Genomic DNA, 24,286 nt, shown 5'->3' on the forward strand with positions numbered 1-24,286 from the left:
GCCTTTTTTCCATTTGTTTTTCTAGTGTACAGTCGGAATCCAATATCCTGAAAAAGAAGAGCTGCAGCCATCTCTTGAGTGGATTTTTGTTATACTTGGACCTTTCTTAATAAAGGTATTGAAGCCGTATGGGAAAACAGCACTCTCTACTTGTGCTATTGGGTTTTATTTTCTTATTTTTATTAAAATGTACCATGCAACATACCAGGTCAATACGGACCTGCGGTTTATACTACAGATTTGATGGAGATTCTCCAGGCTGTCCTCCATAATGGTGCCAAAAGCAGCAAGTACTGCCTTGTTCAAACAACAGTTCACAGTAATATAAAAAGACAGTTATCTATAGTGTGCTACACTTTAATATTATACAGGATTATGTATAGTGCCAACAGTATGGGCAGAGTTTTACAATATAAAGGAAGATAGTTCAGTTTCAATACAATAAAATAAAATAGGTTAAGAGGGCCATACTCACCCTAGGCACTGTTGCTCTGTACCATGCCTGAGAACTGAGACTGTCCCTACACCCCCAATGGTCTGTGCTTATATTGTGCCAGGGCAGAGCACATGAATGTCATCAGCTCTGCCTGTCAGACCCCAGTGATCCCTGCTGTCATACTCAGTAGGTGCTCAGGAATCTGTTAAAGTGCTGTGATTTGGCAAAGATATTAATCACACAGCTGTATTGTATTGTGCCCATGCCCACCTCAAGCAGGCTCAGTTACGGCATGCTGAACTATGCCTGAGCAAGGGCCAGCGAAATCCTATTAGTCAACTGAACTGGACTTTGTGGATCAAATGTGCTCAGGAAGGGTATGGATCACCTAGTGTAAGTATATCCCAATGCAGTCACCACTTCCAAGAAGCAGTAAGCCGATATATATTATATTTTAGTTCTAGGGTTTGAATACATCTAAATTAAAAAAGTGTCCATCACTAAAAAAAAAAAACACTACTATAATTAGTATTGATTACTTGTATAAATATATACAGTATATACACACCATATCATTCTGTGTATTATATGTCTGACATTGAATATTTTAAACTGCACTTGGCTTCAGCAATGATCACAAGCTATACTAAATCTGCCTTCTTTATCACAACTCAATTCCTTTAAAGTAACATCTGCAAGGCCAGAAGAATCTCATGCTCACAATAACATTAAAGGTGATCTGTTTAACCTTCATTTATGCTCTAATTTATTAACATATGTTGAGTGTTGAGCTGCGGCGAGATGTTCACGTGCCTCGACATCATTAATGTAGGTAGCCTAAGGATTTAAAGATTATTGTGTGCTGCATTAGAGAAATTGTTGAATTAAGAACTGTCTCTAGGGGATAAAGTGGAACAGCTTCTTCACTTACTAGTAGGCATATGGCTATTTCCATTTTCAGAGGCACAAGTAAAATGTAACACTGAACAGTGCATAAGGAAAGTCACCTGAGCTGATGTTTTTTTCACGGAAATACCTTCTATATTTATATATTCATTGACATTATCAGCAAATATTTATGAATTACTGAAAAGTATGAAAAATAAAAAGTAAAGTTCTAAAATATTCTTAAGCTGCTACAAATTTAGATGATACTTTTCTTGAGTAGGTATGGTTAATAATCTGACCCTTTCATTTAATTGACCATTGGATCAAAATAAAAAAAAATATACAGTGGAACCTCGGATTTAGAGTAACGCGGTTACCAAACGTTTCGCAATACGAGCACTGTATTTTTTTAAATCCTAACTTGGTTTGCGAGTGTTGTCTCGCAACACGAGCAGGATTCAAGCCAAATCGGTGTGCAGTACCATGTTTGGCCTGAGGTGGGGGGGCATAGGAGCCGAGTGGAGCTCAACGGCGCCGTTCGTAAATGCTCGGAAAGACTCAGAAATACGCCGTTCCCGAACCTTTCCGAGGTTTGCCGAGGTTAGCCGAGCTGTCCTTGGGCCTTTCCGTGTGTTCCCGAGGCTCTACGGCGCCCATCCACCTCTGGCCGCATGCAGTATTGCATGCCATTGAAGTCAATGTGGAACAATTTTTTTTCGTTTCCATTGACTTTAATGGGGAAACTCGCATTGATATGCGAGTACTTTGGATTACAAGCATTCTCCTGGAACGGATTTTGCTTGTAATCCGAGGTTCCACTGTATACATATATTTTATTATACCTGATCACCCTACTGATCCATTCTGCCAGTCCCCAAGAAATGCATTAGGCCTCAGGGGTATTATGCCCCCTCTACTCCTCTTTTTACACAAAAGAGAGAATTGCAATAGTTAAGAAGAAATATTCTCAAAAAGATGAAAAATCCTCTTTACAGATATTGGGCCAGATCCTCAAACGAATTACGCCGGCGTATCTATCAAAGTTCCCACGTCGTATCTCTGTTTTGTATCCACAAAACAAGATACGACGGAATCTGGGCTCGATCCGACAGGCGTACGTCTTAGTACGCCGTCGGATCGTAGGTGCATATTTACGCTGGCCGCTAGGTGGCGTTTCCGTCGAATTCTACATTGAGTATGCAAATTAGCTAGATACGGCGTTCCCCGAACGTACGTCCGGCCGGCGCATTTTTTTACGTCGTTTGCGTTCGGCTTTTTCCGGTGTATAGTTACCCCTGCTATATGGGGCGTATCCTATGTTAAGTATGGCCGTCGTTCCCGCGTCGAATTTTGAAAATGTTACGTCGTTTGCGTAAGTCGTTCGCGAATAGGGCTTTGCGTAGAATGACGTCACCGTCGTAAGCATTGGCTTGTTCCGGTTTAATTTCGAGCATGCGCACTGGGATACCCCCACGGACGGCGCATGCGCCGTTCGAAAAAAACTTCATTTACGTCGGGTCACGACGTATTAACATAAAACACGCCCCCATCACATACATTTGAATTGCGCTCCCTTACGTCGCCTAAGTTACACTACGCCGCCGTAACTTACGGTGGGAAATCTTTGAGGATACAAAAAAAATAAGTAAGTTACAGCGGCGTAGTGGATCGTCCTACAAGGAAATAAATGGACCAAAATGGCTACAGCCCCCAAAAAACGACAGTATGTTTATTTTTGAACTGGAATTTTTTAGATCGTAAGGGGATAATTTTACATTTTTCTTTTTCATGGATGCAACTAATGCTAAGAATGTACAGTAAGGCAAAATGCGAATAAATGACCACCCTCCGAGTCAGCGTATAAGAAAAATGAACTTTCAAACGATGATACAACTCAGTTATATAGTAAATCCTGCACTTATTGGAAGTTGGTGATCTTATGTCATTTTACCTCTCTTAAGTTGATTCTGGGAACTGCAAATGACTTTCTGGTCTACAAAACAGTTAGGCAGTTTCATCTAAGAAATAATACGAAGGTCTGGGTTAGGATTTAATGAAGGGAAAACGGTTTGGGTGTCTGCCTAGATTTTGTTTATTGGAGAATTGAAGTCATTATGTAGTTTGAAGTATAATGCAACAGTAAAGAATAGCATTCAAACGAGCCTTAGTAAATTCCAGTGAAACAGAACAGACATAAGGCAATTATAAATGATATTATAAATGATATACATATGCATCACATCACTGGAAAGTCATGTAGTAATTAAAAGCAATACTGTTAATGAAATACCCTGATCTTATTAAAAGTGAAAATGTTATTTTAAAACAGGGAATTACTACAGATTCCTAAAAACTCTACTGACTCGACTTTTCTTGCAAAGTAAGAAATACTTAACTACCTTAAACCCTCACATATTTGTCTCTGCTTTCCCCTTTCAGCACCCATTTCCAATAGTTGCTCTAAAATGGGGCAGAGGTCCATGATTTTAGGCACATGGCATGTCAGGTAACTTACATCTTGCACTTTCAGAGATCTGAAAATCATGAATGTCCTCAACATAGGCGTGTGCACAGGGTGTGCCAGGTGTGCCTGGGCACACCCTAATCACCCTGTGCTGCACAGATTTCCCCTGTTGCTTGGCTGTAGAGAAAGGGACTGGGGAATTTCTGTCCTCAGTCCGTTTCTCTGTTTTAAAAGTGAGACATCAGGTGTCTGTTTAGACCCCTGATATTTTACCAAAGCCCCCAATGGGGCTACACAAAAATTGTAAAAAAATATAATATATAAAAATATTATGATAATACATTATTGTAAAGAAATAGTGTAACAATAAAAAAACAGTTATTGTAAAAAGGTTATTAAAAAATTATTAAAATAACCTACAAACACCAATCTCTGCACTACTGACACTGCCCACTGCTCTACTGACAACGCCCTACTGCTATATATATATATATATATATATATATATATATATATATATATATATATATATATATATATATATATGGTGCACACCCTAATGCAATAGGCTGCGCACACCTATGGTCCTCAAGCTATTCTATAATAACACAAACTGAATCCCATAAAACTGCTAGTCACAAAAGCCATATGTGCATATATATATCTATATCTACTGTATATACATTCCGTCATATCCAACTCCAATGCTCTTGGGCAAGCTATGCTGCTGCTACACTGAATTCCAGCAATCTGACTGTGCTGTCTAGTAGGGTTGACTGATTCATAAGCGTGACTCCCATAAATATTTCAACTGTGCATTTAGCTATTTGACTAAAGTTCAGTTGTATAAGAGAAGTATGGCCAAAGGTTTTTTGTCATACTTCTCTTGTGGGTTACAGGAGTGCAGTCCTTTTTGCTTTCCTGTGACCCAGAGTCAGCTTATACCAGATGTTGCCTGCTGCTAGCTGAGGTGGCAGAGCCGCCCTAGGCTCTGGAAGGATCCCAACAATATTGTCAGGATCCACCCAGCTGCCTGATTGACTGTTGGCCTGCCTCATAGTGCGTCATTCGCTGCTCCTTGCTGACTGAGAACTGAGTGACCATGTGATCGTTCAGTTCTTGGACTCACAGCCAAGGGGGGCAGCAGCATTAGACCTATGCTTCAGCAGAGAGGTTTGTTTGTGTGTTAGTTTTTTTAAAGGCCCAATACATCTCCTTTAAAGCAAAGTCAGCGGGCTAGATTCAGATAGGTTAGCGGATCTTTAGATTTACGATCCGCCGGCGCAAGTTTTTGAGGTGAGTGCTGTATTCAGAAAGCACTTGCCTCTAAAGTTGCGGCGGCGTATCATAAATCCCCCAGCGGAATTCATATTCCGCGGCTAGGGGGCATGTAGAATTTTAAACAGGCGCGTCCCAGCGTGCATTGCTCCAAATGACGTCGCTAGGACGTCATTGGTTTCGACGTGAACGTAAATTACGTCCATCCATATTCGCGATCGGCTTACGCAAACGACTTAAAAAATTCAAAATTCGACCCGGGAACGACGGCCATACTTAACATAGGATACGCCGCAGATAGCAGGGGTAACTATACGCCGGAAAAAGCCGAACGCAAATGACGTAAAAAAAAAAGCGCCGGGCGGTCGTTCGTTTCTGAATCGGTGTAACTCCTCATTTGCATATTTGTCGCGTATACAAACGGAAGCGCCACCTAACGGCCAGCGTGAGATTGCAGCCGAAGATCCGACGGTGTAAGTCACTCACACCTGGCGGATCTTAGGGAGATCTATGCGTAACTGATTCTATGAATCAGTCGCATAGATCCGACCGACGGAACTCAGAGATACGACGGTGTATCAGGAGATACGCCGTCGTATCTCTATCTGAATCTGGCCCATCAGCTACAAATACTGCAGCTGCTGACTTTTAATATATAGACACTTACCTGTACTTGGCGCCCGCGATTGTCGGCACCCAAAGCCGATCTGTCCCTCGGCTCTTGGGTGGAGGCACTGCCATCTTTGGTAAGGGAATCAGAAAGTGAAGCCTTGCGGCTTCACTTCCTGGTTCCCTAATACGTATGTATATATGTATTGTACACATATATACCTAAATAATAATAATAATACCTATATATATACCGGTATATATATATATATATATATATATATATATATATATATATATGTACATAAATGTAAATACCTAACTATTTCACACATGTATATAGCTCCAATTGACCTAAGTTTCACTTTAAACGCAGATTTATTTCTTTTAATCGCCTCCATTAAAAAATATAAGAGTCTTTGGAGAATCAGTTAAACACACTAACCACCCAACACAGAACTATCAGCTCAGTAAGGAACTTTCCTTTGACTCTAATTATAATCTTTACATCTTTTGCCACGTACATTTGCCGTCTTGTTAGCTGAGCTGTATATTGAGAAGATGAAAGCGGTTATTCTTTTGTATCTGTTCTGCAGGCCAAGTCTTTCTGCTGTAAAACAGATGCTAACTGTACTGCATTCTTTGCTGTGTGCTGGTAATTTCACACAAGACTTGTTAATTTTAGAGCGGTCTCCTGCTAAAAAGGGCAAGCTCTGTAACGGATTTAGTACAGAGAGCTCAAAATATCCTGTGGGGGGGGGGGGGGGGGGAGAAAAAAAAAAAGCAAAGAGAGAAAAAAAAAACGAGGCCAGCCCAGATCCTGCCATTACTCAGCAGTCCGGTGACGCGCTGAGGTTTGTAGTGGTTAGAAGAGCCAACAGGGACTGGAAACTGAACGCACTCCATCCCTGCAAAGATTGCAGTTGAACCTCATCAAAGTAAAAGCTCATAATTTGTCAAAGAAAACAGCCAATTAACAAATGTTAGAAAAGGGCTTTGCGCAGATAATATGTGATTAAATACTGAACACAGCTGCCGAAAATGAAAACGGCAAAGATGAAATTGAAAATCTCTCCAAGTTGGATAATTGTGGCCAGAAAAGCCACTTTTCTTTTTAACCCTGTTTTACCGAGAGAGATGGAAATGCTTTGTTAGGTCGACAAGAGAATGTATATGAGTGATCAGAAATGGGAAATAGTGAAAAGTTATGTTACTAACACAGATATTTGATTGCTGTAACCCCTAGCAACTTACTTTTTTAGTTTTAGAGTTTGTTTAAACTACTGAGGTTCAACAGATCACACACACATATACAGTATATACAGTATATATATAAAATACTGTATTGTTCAAAGTATTGGGACACCTGTCTTTACATGCACAATACCTTTAACCGCTTGCCGCTCTCCGCACGCAGATATACGTCTGCAGCATAGCACGGGCAGGCAAAAGGACCTATATGTCCTTCCCCTTTAAGAAGCGGTTGTTGCGGACGCGCGCGCCTGACGCGATCTCTGTGAGCCCGACCACGATCGTCTCACGGAGAGATAGACCGGGGAGATGTTAGTGTAAACACAGTGGCCCGGATACAGATAGAATGCTCTATCTATCTGCGGGCGTAACGTATCTTAGATACGTTACGCCGCTGTAACTTTGGGCGCAAGTTCCGTATGCAGTAAGAACTTGCGCCCTTAGTTACGGCGGCGTAACGTATGTGTGGCGGCGTAAGCCCGCCTAATTCAAATGGGGATGTTGTGGGCGTGTATTATTTAAATTTAGGATGACCCCGCGTTTTTGACGTTTTTTTTTAACGCCGCATGCGCCGTTCGTGAAATATCCCAGTGTGCATTGCTCCAAAGTACGCCGCAAGGACGTATTGGATTTGACATGAACGTAAATAACGTCCAGCCCTATTCGCGAACGACTTACGCAAACAACGTAAAATTTTCAAAACTCGACACGGGAACGAAGTCCATACTTAACATTAGCTACGCCTCATATAGCAGGGGTAACTATACGCCGAAAAAAGCCTAACGTAAACGGCGTAAAAAAATGCGCCGGCGGGACGTACGTTTCTGAATCGGCGTAAATACCTAATTAGCATATTCCTCGCGTAACTATACGGAAGCGCCACCTAGCGGCCAGCGTGAATATGCAGCCTAAGATACGACGGTGTAAGACACTTACACCAGTCGGATCTTAGGGAAATCTATGCGTAACTGATTCTCTGAATCAGGCGCATAGATATGACCACGCACACTCGTATCTCCTATCTGAATCTAGACCAATATCTCCCCGTTCTGCCTAGTAACACTGTCACTGATCGTGTTTCCTGTCATCGAGAACACGATCAGTGACATGTCACAGCAAGCCACGCCCCCTACAGTAAGAATCACGCCTTAGGGAACACTTAATCCTTACAGCGCCACCTAGTGGTTAACCCCTTCACTGCCAGTGTTATTTTCACAGTAACCAGTGCATTTTTAAGCACTGAATGCTGTAAAAATGACAATGGTCCCAAAAATGTGTCAAAAGTGTCCGATGTGTCCGCCATAATGTCGCAGTCACGATAAAGATCACTGATCGCCGCCATTACTAGTAAAAAAATAAATTATTTATACAAATGCTATAAAACGTTCCCCTATTTTGTAGACGCTATAACTTTTGCACAAACTAATCAATAAACACTTATTGCGATTTTTTTTACCAAAAATAGGTAGAAGAATACATATCGGCCTAAACTGAGGAAAAAACGTTTTTTATATCTTTTTTGGGCATATTTATTATAGCAAAAAGTAAAAAACATTGAATTTTTTTCAAAATTGTCTCTCAATTTTTGTTTATAGTGCAAAAAATTAAAACCACAGAGGTGATCAAATACCACCAAAAGAAAGCTCTATTTGTGGGAAAAAAAGGACCTCCATTTTTTTTGGGAGCCAAGTCACACGACTGCGCAATTGTCAGTTAAAGTGACGCAGTGGCGAATTGCAAAAAGTGACACGGTCATTTAGCAACAAAATGGTTCGGGGCTTAAGTGGTTAATGGCCACCCGTCTTAGTCTGTAGGGTTCAATATTGAATTGACCCACCCTTTGCAGCTGTAACACCTTCAACTCTTCTGGAAAAGCTGTCCACAAGGTTTAGGAGTGTGTCCATGGGAATGTTTGACCATTCTTCCAGAAGCGCATTTATGAGGTCAGGCACTGATGTGGACGAGAAGCCCTGCTCGCAATCTCTGCTCTAATTCATCCCAAAGGTGTTCTATCAGGTTGAGGTCAAGACTATGTGCAGGCCAATCAAGTTCCTCCACCTCGAGCTCGCTCATCCATGTCTTTATGGACCTTGCTTTGTGCACTGGTGTGCAGTCATGTTGGATCAGGAATGGGCCTTCCCCAAACTGTTTCCACAAAGGTATGAACATGAAATTGTCCAAAATGTCTTTGTATGCTGACGCCTTAAGAGTTCCCTTCACTGAAACTAAGGGGCCAAGCCCAATCCCTGAAAAACAACCCCACACCATAATTCCCTCTCCACCAAATGATTTGGACCAGTGCACAAAGCAAGGACCCAAAAGCCAGGTATGGCTCAGTCAGGTATGACTAAATACCACCTCCATCCTTACTTACCTACTTTCCTGATTAGTTTAATTTATAAAAGTGTTGGCAAAGCTCTCTAACATAACATAATGGCTGACATTGTGACACTGTGCTTGTTAAATAATATGTTACCCAACATTTTCTATTTCTGATATGTGCCTGCTGTACCATGTTTTTCTGTTTAAACGTATTATGTTCTCTTTGTATTGCTTCCTCTGTGTGAAACGCCTGCTAATCCTGGCAGTCCCCCTGTTTTTCAATTTCAAGCTGACCACGCTAGGCATGAGAGCACATGGTCAGCCTACCTAACCTCCAATGGCCAAGACCTGTGTGCCCCCTGCACAACCATTCACTGGGAAGATTATCCCTCTGTTTCTCCACCCCCAGCTCTCATAGCTCATATGCAGCTGAGAACTGAGATGATGTGTTATTTTTATTTATATATACAGTATATACACACACGTTTTGCCATTTATTTATATTTTAAACTAAAAGGTTTGTTTTACAAGGTAAGGGTTCACATTTACTTTAAATTAAGCAAAGGCTTCACCTATTTGTAAAACCTACCGTTGAACATTTTCAGTGTTTTATGCATCCTTTTTTTAATTTGGAAGTTTGGCACTTTAGATGTGAAACTGTTTTATTTGCCATGAAAAAAGATGACAAAAATGAAAACATTATTGGAATTTAGTTTTCCTAAGGCTAAGGTAGCATGACTCGAGTGTGATCTCAATAAAATAACTCCAATTCCTACACTTTGGAAACAATGAAATATATACTAGTGTTACAGTAAATAAGGAACAAATTTAATTCCATAAGTGAATGTATTGATGGACTTTGAGGAAGTGGGTCTGCCTTGGCTGCAGTGGTTGTTGTGGTGTGTGGCCACTTTTTTAAGTGGCTAATAGTGTCAACCACTGAGGACAGAGGTGAGATAGAGGTAGCATCATGTTACACCCCTTTCACACAGAGGGCGTTTGGCAGGCGCTATAGTGTTAAAAATAGCGCCTGCAACCCGCCCTTAAAAAGCTACTCCATTGAGTAGTTCACACTGGAGCGCTGCGCTAGCATGAAGGTAAAAAAAGTCCTGCTAGACGCATCTTTGGAACGGTGAAGGAGCGGTGTATGTACCGCTCCTCCACCGCTGCTGCCCATTGAAAGCAGTGCATTGCGGGTGGTTTTAACCCTTTCTCTGCGGCTAACGGGGTTAAATGCGCCGCTAGCAGCCGAAATGCGCTGCAAATCCGCCCATAGCGTCGGCGGTAAAAATGGCAGTGTTTTACTGCTAACGCTATGGTGAATAGTGTTATAGTGTTTTACCGCTAACGCTCAGTGTGAAAGGAGTCTTACTCACACAGCCCTTGATTTATTCAACATGCTAAAACTTAGAGCACACTACACATTTTTTTTTCATTCAGCCCAACGGACTGAATGGAAAAAAAACCTGACAGTTCAGGTCGGCGCCTACTTACTAACAATCAGATGTTAGTACATCGATCGCCCCTGCTGTTCTTTTGTGTTATGACAGGGGGAAGCCCCCCCCCCCCACCAAAACACTCCGGTCTGAGGCCTCGTACACACGACCGAGGAACTCGTCGGAAAAGACACATCGTTTTCCTCAATGAGTTCCTTGTTAGGCTTGTCGAGGAACTCGACAAGCTTGCTTTGCGTACACATGGTCAAGACAAAATCTCCTCGTTCTCAAACGCGGTGACATACAACACATACAATGGCAAGGGAAGTTCGATTCCACTGGCACAACCCTTGAGGCTGCTTTTGCTAATCTCATGTTACTGCATGTTAAGTAAAAGTTTGTAAGAGACGATTTGCACTTTTCAGTCTGTTACAGCGTGAAAAATGTGTTATCTCCATTACAAACGCTACTTTTACCTAAGGTGCGCTCCCGTCTCATACTTTATTCTGAGCATGCGCGGGTTTCTAAGCATTTCTAAGCATACACACCATCGTGTTTCTTGTCGAAAACCAGCCCGACGAGGAACACGACAAGGAAATTGAGACTCCCGTCGAGGAAAAAGAGAACTCTTTTTTCCTCGTCGAGTTCCTTGACAGTTTCCTCGATGAAAAATGTACACATGACCGGTTTCCTCGGCAAAAAAGCTCTGCCACCAAGTTTCTTGATGGATTCTGTCGAGTTTCTCGGTCGTGTGTACGAGGCCGTAGACATTTTCGGTCATGCCCTTTTGACAGAAGCCAGCTTTTGTTGGACCGGCAGCAGTACACATGGACCAAATGTCTATTTCTATCGAACCGGCTGATGCTGGCCGACATTTGGCCCATGTGTACTGGGCTTTAGCTGAGGAAGTACACAAAGTATACAGCTTTAATAGGCAACACTTTGAACATTTTTAGGAGCTTTACAAATATGCTTAGTATAAAGCAAGAGCAGTTTTTTGTTAAAGAAAAGACAACCTGGGCTGAAAACACCCATTTGGCATTGCCCAAAGAATGCTGGTTGCTGTTCATGAATATCTTTAGTGGGCCATAGGACATCTTCATGAAGCCAAATTGGCTAGTGGAAAAATCTACTGCTGGAACTGGCGTGGAAAGGGGTTGGAGAGAGTTTCCAGTGTCTCTTATCTCCGAATGGCAATTATAATGAATTGGGCAGGTGTATTAACCTGGTGATCTATGTTCCTCATCATAGATATGAGATTGTTACCTGATAACAACCAGATCACAGAAGATCATTAGAGTCATAGATCATTTCTGTTTTCCTGATGGCATTAAGTAATGTAGAGATGGTAAAACCTTGAAAAGTATGAATTGTGCCCTATATCTGTAAGTGGTCAAATCAGGGTAATCTAAACTACATCTGGATTTGTATAACTGATTGATCTGTGCGCCATGTTATAAATGATATGGATGTCCTTACTAACAAAGAGGTTAACATTACACTCTGGCAAGGAATGGCTGTTATTTTGTTCTGACACTACTATCTAATACAGACCTTCATTGTGTATGAAGTGGCCTTGGGGGATTCACTCTGTTGTCAAGCCATTCCTCTAAACAACACAGAGAGTCCTTATCTCTTCACAATTACTATGCTATGGTACTATTTGTCCCTGTGGCAAGCATTGAAGTCTAAGCACATGGGCAACATCATGGAAAAGCTGAACAAAATATCCTCTGTGTGTATTTTGGAGGGAGGTAGCTAAAGATTTTTGGTATATTCCGCATGCTTTTACTGTCTTGTGGCATTTTTCTTACGGGGAACCAATGAATGTCATTGAAAACGCTTTTTTTTTTAAGCACATTCTCTTTGGCTGAATCCTTTCAATCTATGTATTGTATTAGGAATTAATCAGAATGATTTCTTAAAAAAATGGGCAGAGGGAGATATGGCATGCCAGCTTCTAATTGTCTTGCCATCCTGGTAGTTATGACGTGTCTGAGGTCACATGCCAAATTAGTTTGTGGGACGATCTGAAAAGCACATGGCCTTTTTAAGAAGGATAGAACTGCACATCCACATCTTTTTACAAACTTTTTTCAACCTAAAAGTGATTCTTCGGTTAGGAGGTTCTGGTGGGCTAAAACACAAACTTGATTTGTTAGATATGGGGGGGTTGAGAGGTGGGATCTAACTGCCGGATTTGCCTCGCCACAATGCAGATGGAAATAGCTCCTGTGAGCATCCAGACCTGATGACTTTTATTTTGAAAACTAGGGAATTGTTGGTAATCCAAGTCCAACAATTAAAATGGTCTTAGATTATTTCATCTGGTGATGGCCTGGCATTTCTTTATGTATTTCTATGGTTTTAGCCATTTTTGGGTGCTAATCAAGGAAAGCCTTGCTTTGTGGGAGATGTCTAGCCAGAGCTGTTGAGCTTGTTTGAAGTTTTTCTTCATCTGACTATCTTGCAAGTCTAATGCCCCGTACACACGGTCGGAATTTCTGACAAGAAAAGTCAGATGTGAGCTTTCGGTCGGAAATTCCAACCGCTTGTAGGCCTTATCGGACTTTTCCTGTCGGAATTTCCGCCAACAAAAATTTGAGAGCTGGCTCTCAAATTTTCAGACGTAAAAAATCGTCTGTAGCAAAACAATCCGTAAACAATTCAACGCATGCTCTGAAGCATTGAACTTAATTTACTCTGCTTGTCGTCGTGTTGCACGTCACCGTGTTCTTGATGGTCGAAAGTTCAGAGAACTTTTGTGTGACCGTGTGTATGCAAGCCAAGCTTGAGCGGAATTCCGTCGGAAAAAACATCCAAGGTTTTTCCGACAGAAAATCCAATCGTGTGTACGCGGCATGAAAGTTCCCAGCGCCTCTTTGAGTATGTTGTCCTCCTCAAGTTTGGAACTTTCTTATTGCCATCAGGTACAATCATCAGCCTATATTTCACATGATTACAACCCAGCATTCCTAACGGTTAAAGGGGTTGTAAAGGTACAATTTTTTTTCCTAAATAGCTTCCTTTACCTTAGTGCAGTCCTCCTTCACTTACCTCATCCTTCGATTTTGCTTTTAAATGTCCTTATTTATTCTGAGAAATCCTCACTTCCTGTCCTTCTGACTGTAACTCCACACAGTAATGCAAGGCTTTCTCCCTGGTGTGGAGTCTCATGCTCGCCCCCTCCCTTGAGGGGGGGGCAAGCAGGAGAGTCAGGATGCCCACTAACACACAGCTCCTTTCTCTATCTGCAATGTAGAGAGTGTCCTGACTCTCCAAGGGAAGGGGCGAGCACAACACTCCACACCAGGGAGAAAGACTTGCATTACTGTGTGGAGTTACAGACAGAAGAACAGGAAGTGAGGATTTCTCAGAAGAAATAAGGACATTTAAAAGCAAAATCCAAGGATGAGGTAAGTGAAGGTGGACTGCACTAAGGTTAAGGAAGCTATTTAGGATTTTTTTTTTTACCTTTACAACCCCTTTAAGTCTGAGAAGAAGGTAAATTCTGAATGTTAGACACTATATTTGCCAATAGTCCTTAAAGTGGAGGTTCACCCTAAAAACTATTTTTTTACATTAATAGTACAATAGTAAGGACATTTCATTTCGGCATTTTTTTTTCTCTGTACTTACCTTTATATCCAGATTTTGTCCAGGACTTCCGCGTTCTGATGACTTCGGGACGGGGCGTTCCTATCCCAGCCGCAGGGTTCCGATGCTTGTGGGACTGGGCGTTCCTATCCTTCCGTTCGATGATTGATGTCTTGTGAAACAGGTGACCTGTGGCACAACGCGCGTCACCAGATTTCCGGAAATAGCCGAACTGCGAGTCGGCACTATACGGCGCCTGTGCCCGCCGTGTAGAGCTGACTGCGCAGGCGTCGTATAGTGCCGACTCGCAGCTCAGCTATTTCCAGACATCTGGTGACGCGCGTTGTGCGACAGGTCACCTGTTTCACAAGACATCAATCATCGAACGGAAGGATAGAAACGCCCAGTCCTGCAGTCATCGGAACCCGGAAGCCCTGGACAACATCAGGATATAAAGGTATGTACCGAGAAAAAAAAAATGACCTGCTGAAATGTAATGTCCTTAGTATGCTGGCTCTGCTAGAACTAGGCATAACAGAGTGTAGGTAAGGCCCTTATATATGTGTTTTATTGTGTATTGTTATATAGACATTATTTCAATTAATCTTTTCTCAGTTATATTCTCCTGGCAGACTGGATGAGTTGAGACAAAGATCATCTATCACTATGAATAAGGGAACACACCAGTATACACATCTACTATACTAGATGTAGTAGATGATAAAAGAGTGATACAGGGGAACCAACATGTTCTACTTTCCTGATGCCAATTCTTAATTATTTGTGCTAACATATAACTCAGTGTGGATATTTTATAATTAACTGTCTCTGTATCTTCTTTGCTGTTAGTAGAGTAAAAATGAATACTTTGAAAAATATGCCTAAACCCACAAGTCTTAAAACATGTTTTCAAAATGGCAGATGATTGGCCAATAAAAAGTGAATTTCCAACAAATATCAAAAGACCAAGTTTTATTTCTTGCAGCAACTGCATTCATTTTGTTAAACAATCATTTCATTCTTCCATTCCTTCTTTTTCGAACTTGGGTTTGAAATGATTTTTCTAAAGGAGCAGCCTTTTATTTAGAAACACATTTTAGCTTTGGTTATATAAACCTTAGGTTGTTACACAGAAACCGTACATCTAACCATTCATTGTGATGTTTTATATTGTATTTTAACGCATTTACAGATTCCAGGAAATCTATGGTAGTTGGTGAAACAATTTTTAAATGAACAGAGACTCAGCAGTTTACTGTAATGAGACTTGTTAAGCTAAACATTAATCACATGGATCGGGGTACAACAAGTAAAGGATATCTTTGTTTGCTGTCTTAATGTGGATTTTCTGCGTATCCAGTATTTTATTTAAAAGGATACAAAGACCAAATTAAATGTTCTCATTTGTAGTGGTATGATGGTAATCTATATCTGTTAGGCTTCTCTTAACCATTTAGATGACAACTATGCTGCTTACAGTTATGAAAACGAATATCTGCCCATTGAACTGAAGTTTCTGCCATAGGGCCTTGGCATTTAAACTGGGGGCTGAACTCTAAATGGGGGGTGGGGTACAGTATCGGTCCGATGCTGCATCTGTCCCCCGGCGCCTCTAACTCTGAGAACCGAGTGATCGAACACCGCAGATCGCTCGGTTATCATAGCTCTCTGCTCAGCTGAGCTGTGGAGGGGACAGCAGTGACTGGCTTAGGCTCCCAGCGGCCGGCTGAGAGTCTGAGGCCTCGTACACACGACCGAGTTTCTCAGCAAAAAACAGCAAGAAACTTGCTGTTTTTTTTTTTTTGCCGAGGAAACCGGTCGTGTGTACATTTTCGACAAGGAAACTGTCAAGGAACTCGACGAGCCAAAAAGAGAGCATGTTCTCTTTTTCCTCGACGGGAATGGAGAAAATTGGCTTGTCGAGTTCCTCGACAGCCTAATAAAGAACTCGACGAGCAAAACAATGTGTTTCGCCCGTCGAGTTCCTCGGTCGTGTGTACGAGGCCTGAGCCGGGTGCCAGTACAGGCATGTGGGCAGAACCTGTCTCCATTGTTGCGAGCTAAGCCCGAGCCTGGACCGGCTCTGTGACGTCGGGTCACAGGAGTGCAGAACGAACAGTACTTCTCCTTTGTGTTTTGGTGGCGGGCAAACAAGCCAATGGTGTCCAAGATAAAACCACACATGCTGTATGTGTAAGTGAGTCTTTAGTTTGTATTTACAAAAATAAAGGTGGAGAATGCACCACGGGTAAGTTATAAGATTCCTACTCTAAAGCTGAACTCAGGTAAATAAATAATGCAGTTACAGTATGTATTAATGAAAAAATAAGTATTTTTAAATGCAACTAACTTAAGGGACTCAGTCTGCCCCTTTCTTGAAATCTCCTGTACAGCACCACTCAGACTTGAAGAGGAAAAGCCAGCAGTAGTCGCCAGTCAGGTTGTGTTGCACATGGCCTGGCAGTGAACAAGCTGACAAAAGGAGAGAGTACAAGGAAGACTTTGTCAGCATGCTGCTGCTCTTTTATGATACAATTAGTGGCTCGGGATGTGTTCTTTACCAAGCATTGTTGATGCTGAAGTGTAGGTCAAGGACCAGGTTGTGATGTCTGGTAGGAGTGCACGGATTACACAATATAATTACAGATCCTTTGGTGAGAAAATTATGAAGTGGTGGTCAGTTATATTGTGTATTAATAATATTCTCTCACCGATACTTCGTAGTTCAACCAAAGTAACTATTCTTTTTTTGTTTAGTTATAGGTGGCCATGCCCCAACCTACCATGAACGCACATCTATATAATCACAAAAGACCGGCATGGTGTCCATCAAAAAAAAAAACTTGATTCGAATCTTAAATCAATTTTTTTCAAAAAAAAATCGCAGATTTTTTATTGGGAAAAAATCACCCAGCTCTACCCTCAAGTTGTAAATCGCTGCGTAAACTGTTGGCGTAATATAAATCCTGTATAATAATAATAGCAGGAAGTAAGGAATATTGTTTTTTAATTTGTGGCTCTCTTTTTGTTTATAGTGCAAAAAATTAAAATCAAATACCACCAAAAGAAATCTCTATATGTGGGGGAGAAAAGGACATCGTCACACGACCACGCAATTGTCAGTTAAAGCAACGCAGTGGCGTATCGCAAAAAAAGTGTGGTTATTAAGTGTGTAATTAAAAGGGTACCAATTTTCAATAAAAATAATAAACATGTTATACTTACCTGCTCTATGAAGAGGTTTTTTATAGAGCAGTCTCACTCCTGCTCTTCTAGAGTCCTCTGTGGGCGCTCCTGGCTCCTCCTTCTCTCTGTGTGCCACCATAGCAAGCCGCTTCCTAGGGTGGCACACATGCGGGCTACATCCCACACCACACTGCCTGTGTACCCCGCCTTTGCTCCCTCAACAAAGGATTTGATTGGCAGCAGCAGATGCCAATGGCTCCCACTACTATCAATCTGCCCAGTGAGGAGGAAGAGAGTAGAGAGATCCACTGCTCTTGGGCACAGCGCTGGATTGAGATCAGACTCAAGTAAGTATAAGGGGGGTGGGGGGGTTAGCAGGGGGAGCTGCACACCAATTTTTTTTTTACCTTACTGCAGAATATACATTAAGGTGAAAAATCTTCAGCCTTTAGAACCACTTTAAGCAATATACATTCTACTAACGCTATCAAACAGCCTACCCCTATGAATGCACATGTTTCATAATCTACTTTTTCAAAACACTAATGAACTTTATGTTGTCATTTTTTCACTCCTATTTATTTATATCATCTTCTTCTTACTCATTGGAATGGACCTTACGGCTGGTGTAAAGATATATGTGTGCAAGATGACAAGTAAAGCCTGTCAATCATTGCAGTGAATGCATGAGTCATGCTGCCTATTATTTGTGAAAGTGCTTTGCAAGAAACCTCCTATAATGCTTTTCAAAGCATTATATAGCATAACCTAAGAATCCTGGGAACAGACACCAATAATAACGAATAAAAAAAATGTATTCAGCAGTCACAAGTCTCTAATGTGATTTGTTGTTTGAAAAAAAAAATATGTTTTTAGTTTGGAAATACACATCATGTAGAGTGATTGTCCCTCTTTTGCACCACATTTCTCTGTCCCTCTACATTTTTTAGCTGCCACTGTTTGGTTTAATGTACCTTTGGAAAAAAAAAATACTATTTATTTATCAGAAAACTTATAGTTAATAACGTGTAAAGATTATTTAATGTTATTGCTTTATACACCCCCTGGCCCGAATTCACAGACAGCAGGCGCACATTACGCCGCCGCAGCGCACCCCCCTGGGTCGACGCTGCTCCCAACGCTGCGTCGACGTGGCGTAGATTTCGAAGGCGCAGGGCGGCGTAGGTGGAAGTGGGCTTGACCCATGCAAACCCATGCAAATGAGGTGGGACCCCATGCAAATGATGGTCCGAGCGCCAGACAAGTACGTTTAACGAACTGCGCATGCGTCGTGCCGTGGACGCATCCCCCTGCGCATGCTCACAACCACGTCGTAACAAATGCCAAAGATACGCCGGATCACTGCCTACGCCATGAACGTATCCTTCGCCCAGCCAGACTCACGTCCAACGTAAAATACGCCGGCTTGTATTCCTTGGTGCAGACCTTTGCATGTCTGCTGCTGGGTTACACCTCCTTTATGGGGCTTAACTTTACGCCGGACGTACAACTTACGTGCACCACTCGTAGCCTGCGTCAGGCGCACGTACGTTCGTGAATCGCCGTATTTTCCTAATTTGCATATTTGAATGGCTGATCAATGGGAGCGCCACCATGCGTCCATCCTAAATATGCGCCCACGCTACGCCGGCGTAGGCAAGTTACGTTGGCGTATCTTAGTTTGTGGGTCCGGCGCACAGATACAACGGCGTATATTTGCACTTACGCTGCGTATCTTGAGATACGTCGGCGCAAGTGCTTTGTAAATCCGGGCCCTTGTATTTACAGTTATAGTACTAAAAACGTTCCCCTATTCCTGTGTATGGGACGTATTAAGTTTTGATTTCATAGTATAAGAAAGATGCACAAGATGGGAGAAAGCAATGCAAAAACCTAACAACACTATTAAATATGAACTAGGTATTATGAAAACATAGAACGGACATGGATTATTTCACTCCATCCTTTCATATCTACTCAGCACAATGATGGGTGTAATTGTTACAGAAAGCAGCACGTGAAAGATATCAGGTTTTCAATAGAACACAACAAAATCTGTCTATTGTAGTCTAGGTTCACAACAATCCCACACCCTGCCCAGAAAAATAAGTAAATTCATACAGTTGTTATGCACTAGGGAAACTAAACTGACGGTTTTGTTGATGACAAACTGCATATTTCGTTTTTTTTTACAAAAATGTATTACTGATATTGTTTTATTGCACACATTATATCTATATTAAGTCATTTTGCAAGAAAAAAAAATCTATTCAGCATGGTTTGTTATTTTGATATTGGGCTCTAGTTTCATACTACAACTGGTAAATGTATACTCACAGGAGAGCAGGGGTCCCAAACTGGTGTCGCTCCAGCTGTTGCGGAACTACAAGTTCCATCATGCCTCTGCCTATGGGAGTCATACTTGTAACTGTCAGCCTTGCAATGCCTCATGGGAATTGTAGTTCTGCAACAGCTGGAGGGCCACCAGTTTGAGTCCCTTGCACTAGAGTGTATGAACCAGGCCTGGGCGTGTTTAACCCCTAATGTACAGTACTTTTAACTAGTATGGTCATATCGTGCTGTGCCCTGGCCCGCATTAAAGAGGAAATTCCAGGCATGGTTTAGCTGGACTGGCATGGTTTTCATCACTGTGCTCAGACTGGCAGAAGTGATGACGTAAGAATGCTCGCTTAGTGTCAGGATACTCCGTGCACTGACCAGGAGCAGAACATAGTTGAGTGGGGAGAATTAATAAGGAAGTCACTGCATACCACATATTGACAAATTGATTTATGTAACCTGTGTTCTGGATGACACAGGTAAAGGATCAAACTCCTTCACCCCTCCTCCCCTTTCGCTGGTTCAATTTGGCAGCTTGGATTTGTTTTGGGGTGAGCGGCTCTAGGTGTTCTATTCCCCATTTTGCAAGGTAACTGATGCCTGAAGGACCAATGAATCGGCGGTTATAATCCAGGTAATTCAGGAACAAATGCAAGGAGTTACAACAGGTAATATCAAACCAAACAATCTAAAGACAGCACTCACATTGAGCACAGAGAGTTCAACGAACGGTGAGTCATCTTGCCCTTATTTCAAACTTATCATTCCATGTTTCCTGTGTTTAAAAGACTACTCAGCAAGCCAAACTTTTTTTTTTTTTTTTTGATTGCTAATGACTGTTAATGTTCAGCATAGAATATACTGAATATATTGAATTCTGCATGGAATATTTAAGCAACTGTTAATGAGATTTAAGAGGATCCACTTGACTGCCCCCTGTTGGGGACCATATATTGGACGGTTTGTTTCATAACAGTATAACAGGACAAGCGAGATAACTAATTAGGGGAGGAAAGGGGGGAGGAAGGAAAGAAAGAAGAAAAGAAGACAATAACGTTTGATTGATCCAAGACAATTATATAAAAGTCCTTCTAATATTTGGTATTAAGTCGCATTAACCACAACAGTAAAATATAGTTTATTTATTTTACAAGTTGCAAGTATTACTTCTTCCTTTCTTAAAGGAGTAGAAGAGCAAGTAAGAAATACGGGGGAGAACTATTAAATCCTAAATCAAACTACATAACCATAAAGAGCAGAAAAAAAGGGAAGTGAGAATGAGAGGCCGTCCTGTAAGAGGTGCGGTAGCCAATGCCCCCAAAACCAGTGCTAGCCCAGGCACTATAAAAAAATACATGACACAAAATGGCTCCAAAGACAGCTCTGGGAAAATGGCTGGGGCCAAAAGTAGACTATCAGAGGGTCACCTGGAAACCAGTCAAAGAAGGCAATCGGAAATTAGGATAACTGAAGAAACCGAGGAGGAAGCTGCAGGACCAAGCAGCGCAAGTTACATAGATCTACCGCCATCAAAAGGGGAGTTATTAGAGATGTTTTCAAAGTTGCAAATATCTATCAGTCGGATGGAGCAGACGTTAAAAAATGAGATATCTATAGTACATGATGATATGAATCATCTATTAAGAAGAGTGGAAGAAACAGAAGAAAAACTGGACTGTCAGTCAGCAGAAGTGTTAGAGTTAAAAAATCAGATGAAGGACTTACAGAGGGAGCAAAGGAATATGCGGTACAAAATGGAGGATCAAGAAAACCGGAACCGGAGAAAAAATCTGAGGATTCGAGGTTTGCCAGATCAGGAAGGAGAAGATCTCCAAGAAAAATTAGATAAAGTATTTGGCCAATTATTGGGAAAAATCGAAAACGAAAAAATTAAATTTGAAAGGTTCCATCGCATCAGAAAACCTTTGGAATTGGCTGCGGAAACACCCAGAGATGTGATTGCCAGATTCCATAATTTCCAAGATAAAGAACAAATCTGGCAGGCCTTGAAATCTAGACCTGCGCAGTTTAACGAGGTTAACTTACAGATTTTTCCGGATCTCTCTACTGAGACCTTGACCAGAAGGAGATTATTAAAACCCCTATTGGAACATCTTAAAATGAATAATATTCAATACTTTTGGGGTTACCCTGCATGTTTAACCGGAAGGAAAGAAGGCAGGTCCGCAACCCTTAGGTTCCCTGAGGAGTTGGCTAAGTTCTGTAAGAGACTTGATATCCCTCTGATAGATATACCCGGTTGGAGTGAAATCCATGAGAATACATCCGATACACTGGTACAACAGAACTGGCACCTCATCTCAGGAAATAAAAGAGGAAAATAGTTGCAGTGGAAAGATTAACAAGAAAGTGGGAATATTAAGGTGGCCTTAGGGGGCGGGGGAGGGGTCGGGGGGATAAAGGCCCAAGAACTTGAGGTTATGAAGTTTTTTTTTTTGGGGATGGGGGGGGGGGGGACGGGGGGGGGGGCGGGGAGAGGTATGGGGTTACGAGCCAAGTTATACATGACATAAGGTCAAATAGGGGCCTGGATGCTGGGGGTGGGTGGCAGTAGCTCTCTGAGGGTCTCACATCAGAACTCAACCTCGGGGGGAGAACCGTAGGGCAGGATGGAGAAGGAGGGCCACGGATCCTTGAGCCTTTTGAAGGCTGTAATCCCCCACAATGATAGGGGTGGGAGGGGGAGGTTATGGGGGGGTAGGATGGGTAGGAGATATTGTGGGTGGGGGGAGGCGGGGGGTTTCAAGATAGGGTTGGGAGGGGGCGGTGGGAAGGGGGGGATGGGTTTTGATTGGGGTTCTCTCCGAATCTGCAGTGTAGTGATGTTAGATGAAGCTGCTTACGGTTGACATCAAAACCAGGTGTATACCACCCGGCAGATAATATAGGAACTGTAAAAATTATTTCGTATAATGTACGTGGTCTGAACAATCCCATAAAAAGAAATAACATTCTGAGAGAATTAAAATATCTTAAAGCAGATATAGTTCTATTACAAGAAACCCATATTTCACTGGACTCTAATCTTAAAATAAGCTCACATGACTACCCGCTCTGGTATTATGGGGACTCACCGATTAAACGCGCAAAGGGAGTTGCCATCGGTTTTGCCAGGGGAGTTCGATTCGCCCTGGGGGAGAGAATGGCAGACCCTGAGGGGCGCTATCTTTTTCTCAGGGGTAAATTAAATGAAGTTAATTACTCTATAGGTAATATCTATGGCCCAAACCAAAACCCTGTTAAATTTCTCAAGGGAGTAATTGAGAGGTTTATGGATTTCAAGTCGGGCAGGGTAATCTTGGCCGGAGATTTGAATCTCTGTCTTGACCCAGATGCCGACTGTACGTCGCGAGTGCAGCGGGGCGGGAATGTACAACGGAAACTACTTAAAAATAAATTACATCAACACCAATTGACGGATGTTTGGAGAATACAACATCCAAAAGTACGTGACTACTCATTCCGCTCTGCTGTACACGGGACTTATTCTAGAATTGATTTATTTTTGGTGGACCATGGATCTTTGGAGACAGTTAAAAGTTCCGATATTGGAATAGTAACTCTGTCGGATCATGCTCCAGTATCAATTAATTTAAACATAGCGGGAATACAAAAGAACATTAGAACATGGAAACTTAATGAGGATCTATTCCAAGATGAAGAGGTTGTAAATAAGATCAAAAGGGAATTAGAACTGTATTTTAAAGAAAATAGCTCAGAACACATGTCTGAAGCATTAGTATGGGAAGCCCACAAGGCTTATATCAGAGGAATTCTGATTGCAATCGGAACAGCTAAAATAAAAGAAAGGAGGAAGAAACGGGATGAGTTACATAAAACAATTCTTGATCTCGAACAGAGACATAAACTAACAGGGGACTGTGTAGTTGGACATTCGGTTATTCTAAAAAGGGAGGAACTAAGGGACCTTATTGAACAAGAAAATAGATCAGCTTGTCTTAAAGTAAAGAAAGAGAGGTATCAATGGGGGGACTTGTCGGGCAAATATCTAGCCAAAATGTTAAAAAACGAATCTACAAGAAACTTCATTGAATGTATACAAACGAGTAAAGGAAATAAGGTACATACAACTCCCGAGATTGCGGGAACATTCCAAGAATACTACGGGAAGCTGTACTCGATAACTCAAAATAATCCGCCCGAGAAAGTGAAAAGGAGAGCAGAATATAATAAAAAATTCTTAGAGGAAGCAGGATTAAATAAAATACCAGTAGATAAACTTAGTTTTCTAGAGGACCCTATAACAGAAATTGAAATTAGGAAAAATCTAAGTGAGTCCCCAACTGGGAAAAGCCCAGGTCCCGATGGGCTAACAACCGAATATTACAGAAGATTTAGTGATATCCTAGTCCCTAAGATGTGTTCTTATATGAATGGCATTGGTATTAACTGGGATATTCGCCGTGAGGCACTAGAGGCTGCAATTACGATTATCCC

At 41.8% G+C, this 24,286-nt stretch overlaps 1 protein-coding gene across 14 annotated transcripts in view; it reads right to left on the minus strand.

The window, feature by feature from the left end:
* MEF2C (myocyte enhancer factor 2C) overlaps positions 1-24,286 on the minus strand; it is a 375,780-nt gene that overhangs the window by 184,643 nt on the left and 166,851 nt on the right. The gene's annotated exons all lie outside the window — the stretch shown is intronic.

Source organism: Rana temporaria, chromosome 1 (genome assembly GCF_905171775.1).
Source record: "Rana temporaria chromosome 1, aRanTem1.1, whole genome shotgun sequence".
Classification (NCBI taxonomy): domain Eukaryota; kingdom Metazoa; phylum Chordata; class Amphibia; order Anura; family Ranidae; genus Rana; species Rana temporaria.